This window comes from Mercenaria mercenaria, unplaced genomic scaffold (assembly GCF_021730395.1).
Source record: "Mercenaria mercenaria strain notata unplaced genomic scaffold, MADL_Memer_1 contig_2073, whole genome shotgun sequence".
Lineage (NCBI taxonomy): Eukaryota > Metazoa > Mollusca > Bivalvia > Venerida > Veneridae > Mercenaria > Mercenaria mercenaria.
The window spans coordinates 20,807-27,894 of record NW_026460107.1 but is presented as its reverse complement, the minus strand read 5'-3'; the positions used below and the strand labels follow the sequence as shown (position 1 = coordinate 27,894).

The 7,088-nt window shown below is 32.6% G+C and overlaps 1 long non-coding RNA gene across 1 annotated transcript; it reads left to right on the top strand.

Moving 5' to 3' along the window:
- The first annotated feature begins 4,938 nt into the window (after positions 1-4,938).
- On the top strand, positions 4,939-6,182 carry LOC123565670 (uncharacterized). The gene is made up of 3 exons (XR_008368982.1): positions 4,939-5,105; positions 5,534-5,651; positions 6,109-6,182. It is a non-coding gene; the product is annotated as an uncharacterized LOC123565670 (long non-coding RNA).
- Positions 6,183-7,088: the final 906 nt, after the last annotated feature.

Genomic DNA, 7,088 nt, shown 5'->3' with positions numbered 1-7,088 from the left:
ACTTGTTTTACCTGTAACTGCTTTTCAACCGCAGAATATCTCAAATTTACGGACGAATAAATGTTGCGAATTATCGGAATTTATCCTATGTCAAAGTGTATATTCAAATGGCTGTAACTCCTGTATGCGGCAGTATGTTACTATTCGTATATATTGAGAAGAAATATTCGACATCTTGTTTCATACATAAGATATACCCTTAACGAATTTTTAACGCATCCCTTACCCTTCCCTTTGATATTTTGGGATTATACGTCATAGTTCAAATTTATGTACATGTGGCTAGAAAATATATTGTTGATAACCTACAGTTCAATCTCGACATCTCGAAATTTTAGATATCTTGTGGAACTTTAAAAGTCCGAACAACATTCCTTTAAATAATGTAATTTTAACATTTTAAAATCAAATTCGATATACTGCGTCTTGTGTCGAAGTAACTTTAAAGCCACATTCAGTCGAATTCCAATGCGTTTAGTCTCATTGTATTGAAGTAAAAAAGAATTGTTGGTTGCATATAGTGTTGATGCGTAATCATTAAAATAAGTGGAAGATATCAAAATTAATTAGTACACCCTGATATGACAGATACGGGAACGGTGTCCGGCATTTATTCTAACAGCGTTGTCGTCCAATCTTAGCGATAATCTAATTCCTATAATGGTTCCCATTAAAATGGTTTCCCATTATTGGATCAGGTAACCACCAAGCGTAATAGCCAAAATTGTGAACAACAGACTGCGTCGTAAGATAATATTTGAACCAAACTGATTTCTTAATCAAAATATATACCAGTCGAGCACCTGAATAGCTCGGCCAATCGGATAGTGTCCTAGATTTTACCAACCAATGAAATTGTGTCCTTGTTTCCAAGGTAAACAAAGAATGACATATCAACAACAACAACATAAAAACCTTTTGCCCCGATTTATTCTGAAAAATTTGAATTTCTATGACGAAAGTACTTCATTTCGTTGTATTTTATACATGCTCATCAGAGAAAACAAGAACTTATACCTCAAGTAATAATGTCTTTGTTGAACAAATGAAGAAAAGCTGTCATTGACACATATTGACTCTGGAATTTTGCCCAATAAGATATACTAGATATTTACAAGTCTTATGTTTTCAAAATTAGTTCAGAGATAAATGTGCAAAGTCCAAGCTTGTCAGGTTGTTCATGCATAACACAGTTTTCCAACATTTAAAATCATCACAAATTATATTTGTCAAAATGTGATAAAACCCTTACCTACTTTCATTTACACCTGCAATAAATCCTCTCCCCAGTATCCTTCAAAACAAAAGCAGAGACTTGCAGTTATAACTTGTGTCCAATACTGAATGACCATTCACTTGAAAATGTATATTTTGCATAAAATTCCAATTAAATGTATTATTAAATCACTCATTAGTCAATGTTTGCCTTGATCTCGGTGCTTCCGAGGGATCTACTTTCCAGATTTTATTTACTTTACATCAGCGGGTGTTAAGTGCTGTGTGGCGGCCGTAAAAATCCGCCCCGACTTCCTCTCAGTGTTGTTATATTTTTTGGTCCTTCGGGATCATTGATTTTAACTCATTTAGATTTGGAGATTGAATACTGCTTAAGCCGGTGCTAGGGGGCGTGGGCAGTGTTGCATTTTCCATTACTGCTCATGAACAGACTCAATCAAACCGAGTCTGCAATTTTCACTGTTTGCCTTGTTATCGGTGCTTCAGATTCTTCCAGATTTTATTATAATCAAATACACCCATAGCTTACATTAATGTGTACCATGCATCTTCACTACAGGAATATGCATGTGGCACGAAGGCTGAAGACTGATATTTTTCAATGGAATGTGAAGTTTATCATAATGTGATAGCTGTTATCAGGGTCACATCCAGAATTTTGCTTTATGAGGTTGCAAAGTTTCTTGAGCATCCCAGGCATATGGCCACTTGGAAAATTGTGCAAGCATACCTGAAATTGTGCAACCTGACTTATATTTGACACAGTTTGAGTATTATGTTTTTTACAAAATGTCATAAGTAAATTTTTTCTAGATCTATATAAGCAATTTGACTAATGTGATGGCTTTTTATTTTGACAGTCAGCAATAATAAAGAGTAATGTAAGTAAAAGTATGTGAGTGATTCAGTGAAGCAAGCTGAACTTTTGTCTAAAATAACTGGTGTATTAATTTTAGGTTGTCAAAATTCAATGCTTGTTGGATTTTTGGCCCCCATCATATCAGCCCTTGATTCCCCCAGTAAACATCACAGTGAAATGTGTACTTACTGCACAGCTATAACTCCTGCATAATTTTTGCAGTCTTGCATATCACTTCAAAATGTTTTTTTTCTTTTATTATCTTTTTATTCGTTCAATAATTATGACTTGGCCATATTTAAAAGATTTAATAAAACTGTCCCTAGACAGAATGTAAGTCAAGATGTCAAAGTAAAAAATATATTTATATTTACAGTTATTTTCATTTCAATTTGTTTAGCTATAGTACATCTATATATACTTTTAAACTACCTATCACAAGTATTGGTAGTTGTAAATTTTAAAGAATTTTTTTAAAGCTAAAGAAAAGCAACACTAAATTAATTAAGGTACAAAATGCAATAAGGACAGTCACATTTCATTTAATTGTTATAAAAAGATGTATTGAGACAACAATCAATTTACTTTTTGGTGATTAATATGTAAGCATGATCATGAATTTATCATGTACAAGTATAACATACTTTCATATTGTCCTTATTGTACCAACAAATTATTAATTTTGTTGGAAAATTAGAGATAAACTGTTTATGATTTATGGTTATAAATATTATTCTCAAGGTGTATACCAAAACAAAATTGTACATAAAATATACAATTAGGATTAATGATAAAAATCCACAACATTTTGTATATTGGAAGTCCAAATAAATAGTTATCATATACAGAGGCTTAGACCTCATATACGTTTTTTTTTTACTTTTTACTTCTTGTGAATTTTGGAGTATAATTTCAAGTGAGGCACTTTTAAATACAATAGCTCTTGAAAAATGTTTCATCAAAATTAACTATTAATATCTGTATGAGATTATTCTGACGAGTATACTTAATACTTTTATGCAGTCCTCGGTTTCCTCAGTTACCATCTTCAAAAATTACTTTGCCAGCAATGCATATAAATTAAAGAATTTGATGTATTGGTAAAAAATAAAAATTATTAAGATATTAGTGTGTTTGCAGTGCTCTGTTGTAGATGGTTTTCCCCATTCTGCCAGCACAGCCATGACAAAAATGCAGACAAAGAAAATGAAGCTGTTACTATTAGACCTTTCTAACGTAAACGTAAATCGGAAACGGAATACTGAATTCGTAAATATTATTTTCAAATAATGGTCTAAGGGAGATACTATTGCATTACTATTGGATGAAATTGTCTCCCCTAGACCACAAATTAGCCTAAAATTTTACGAATTCAGTATTCCGTTTCGTAATTACGTTTACGTTAGAAAGGTCTATTAAGGCTAATAATGAATTAATTATAACAGTCTACAGAAATAAATAAATACTACTTTTCATGCATGCCAGGGCTTCTTGCTAGGATTTGAACTTTGAATTCTTACTGAAGTAAGCGTGTTTCCTTACACTACAAGAAGTAATCACCATAGCAACACAGATTTTAAGCAACTTAACACTTTTATTCATTCATATATACAAGTGCAATTAGTGACTTAGTTCACATATCGGTATTACCAGAAGATAACCGAAAAAATGTATAAACAAATGGCGATCTATGTTATATATGTGACGGTGATACTTGTAAATATTTCAACGAAACAAAATTTAATACATCATAGACTGTTGTGATATGTGATGATAAAGTAACAACACTTGATAGCACGTACATGTACAACTAAAAGAAATAGCAAAATGAAAGTGAATTTTGTTGTTGTTGTTGAATCTAGAAATGTCAAAAATAAAAATATGTATGATATTTATAAACAAACGGTTGTGGTAAACGGATCCCTTGACCCAAAGTCTTCAGGTCTGTGTTGATGTTATAATTTACTGGTTATTGCTATAAGGAAAATCTTAAGTAAGTTATCATCATCTGCCGCTTTCCATTCACCATCAAAATTTGTGCACTTGTATGAAAAAGAAATATACATGAGGCGTTAGACTTGAACTTAATTGTGTCGTGGAATGTTATTGTGGGGCTTATGGACGTTGACGTCGTTATCGAGAAAATTCGAGATTTGTTTACGTCTTTTATTGGGGGGGGGGGGGGGGGTAAGCAATTCGACGTGTAAGCTTATAAAAACAATAATTGTAAACTGTCAAAAAATTATTTGTCAATACTTTGAAATAATGTGAGACTTACAAAAATCTCCAACGACTTTCATTTCTTGGTTTGCAACCGGTGACAATTGAATTTTCACAAAATATTGATTATTCTGATGCAACTTAAAAACGTAAAAACAGTGCCAAAATCAGAACTCAGAAATCTGACAGTTGATTACACAGTATTATATTCGACCAAAAATTCTCTAAAAATGTTCGTCGAAAAAATCTCCTGGATTTTCATCAAATATCCTGGATTTTCAACTGAAATATCCTGGACAAGTGTCCACGGAACTTGACATGTATGTACTCAGGTTATTATTTACATCAGTTGTAAATTTCTTACATCTTATATTAACTTCTCTCAATGTTCACTTTCCGGATTTCTGAGCATGTACTTGTGTTGTGAATGTCGTGGTCAAATTTCACGAGTGTAGGGATATGACACTCTACCCACACGAAATGTTAGTAGTTGCTTATTAAAATATAAACTTCTAATCTTAAAAATTACTCTACAACTACAAGTGACATGGTGCAATGTCAGTTTTTAATTACTGAATATACACAGTATTATGAAATCGGCTTATAAATTAAAAAAAAATATTTTGTCATGTTTCAGGCAGTCCACCATGCACTCTTGATGTTGAATACCATTATCCCTAGGATTTTGCTAAGCAGGTGCATTATCCACATCATTTACAACAAGTTGGACCAACTTATTTCCGTACCCAAAGGAAGCGCAATGTGTTTGGTGTATGTGCAGAAGGATCAGGTATAAGAATATTAAAATCTGACAGTTTTCATGCTTCAGTACTGCATTAAACTCTTAGCATAGTAGCGGTGCTTATGTCTGATTCTGCCACCAAAGCAAATTTATATCAGGCTGCACATCTGTGCAGTCTGATCATAATCTGCACTGTAACTGGGTCAGTAAATTATCAATGAATAATGACGAGTGCCCTGCATGCTGTCAATCTTTGCAGTCAGTGTACATCAAGATGAGCATGCATATCCAAGCAGTCTGGTCTCCACAGTGTTTACTATTCAGTCATTAAATTATGATCTCCCCTTTGAATAAACTATAAACAGCATTGTCCAAATTGAATTACGTTTTAAAAAGTTGGCATTTTAATGGTAATATGTATTATAAACATGTATTATGTAAATATCATTTTTTTTGTACTTTTTGTGTTTTTGCAGGCAAACAGACTTTTATTTTATTGATGAAAGTCAGTGCACTGGGAAAGGAGTGGAAGGTGTGGTGTCTAGGGCTCATCATTATTTGCAGTTCTATGGCATGGGAGAAAAGCATGCACAGGTTGTATAATACTGAAACAAAATATGTTATACCTTAATATATTTCATTTTTGGCCTGAATCTGAGTATTATAAAGAAGCAACACCTGTTGGTAAATGGCACACTATAGAGAGAACAAAAGGTGCAAATATCTGCAGGTTGACTATGGTTTATGACATGGTTTTAAAATCACCAGCAATATAATTGCAAAAATGCAAGCATTAGATTTTTAAGTGCTTTATCTTTTTTTTCCTTTTTTTTTTAATGATAAAAATCACATATTCACTGACTCAAGACTAGTTATATTCTGTTATAAGTACAAAAGAAAAGATAAACACACTTTTACTCCTTTGTGAAAATGTGTCCACTTGTGATACTTTATGATAAGTAAAACATACATCACATTAAAAATGAGTATCTTAACAATTGTTATGCATTTGATTTAATTTGTTGATTGTTATTTTTATTATTTTTATTAGATACATTTCCATAATGTAGCTAGGCAGAACAAAAATAACTATGTCATTTGGTATGCAGTTATAGAGCACTTTAATAGGTAAGATTTCTTAGGCTAAAATAAACAATGTTCTATTTAATATGCCCATGATTGATAAAAAATAACTAAATGTATTGCAAGCATGTAAGAAGCATTTTTAGTATGTCTTCTAAAAAGGAGTAAAATGATAATGTGCTGAGGCAATGTATCTGCTTCCAGCATTCATAAATACTGTGCAAAAATAAATTGAGTAGTACCTAGTGCAGACTTATGATAAGCCTGCTCAGATGTGCAGGGTGATTATGGTTAAATAGTTCACATGAGCAGTACTAAGTGGCCTCAGAAAGGTCTTGCCATTATTCTGATGTTATCAAACCCAAGAACATTTCATATGTATTTCAAGCTGAAACAGTTGGATGAATGCATGTAGATCACTAATACTAAGTTTTAAGATTATATCTTTCTGTAATTAGTATTAAGCTATTATTTGAGCTACATCAGGAGAAAACCAACATTGTGCCTTTGTGACCGGATGAAAATGACATGATTATACAGTGCTAGCCCTAGCCATTATATCTGACTGTTATCTAAAGATAAATATCATATGAGCTGCATCATGAGAAAACCAACACTTGCATTAACAACCAGTATGGATGCAGATACATCTCAATCCATAATGGTCACAAAATCATAATGATGGTTTTCTCATGACTACATGAGACTGTTGCAATGAGTATTTTGGTGACAGGGCACAGGAAAATTCAACCCAGATTAGCATTTTTTGATGTATGGAAAGTAAAGTGGAGAGATTCTGATGCATAAACTATGACCCAAATGGCTGACACTGTGAGACAGTCATCAAAAGGGGGTCACAATGTTCCACAAGTAGTTGATAATCCTGAAACACCTGTTGTTTTTTACAGCTTGAGGCAATTTCTTGAACAGTATTTTAAACCAGTTAAA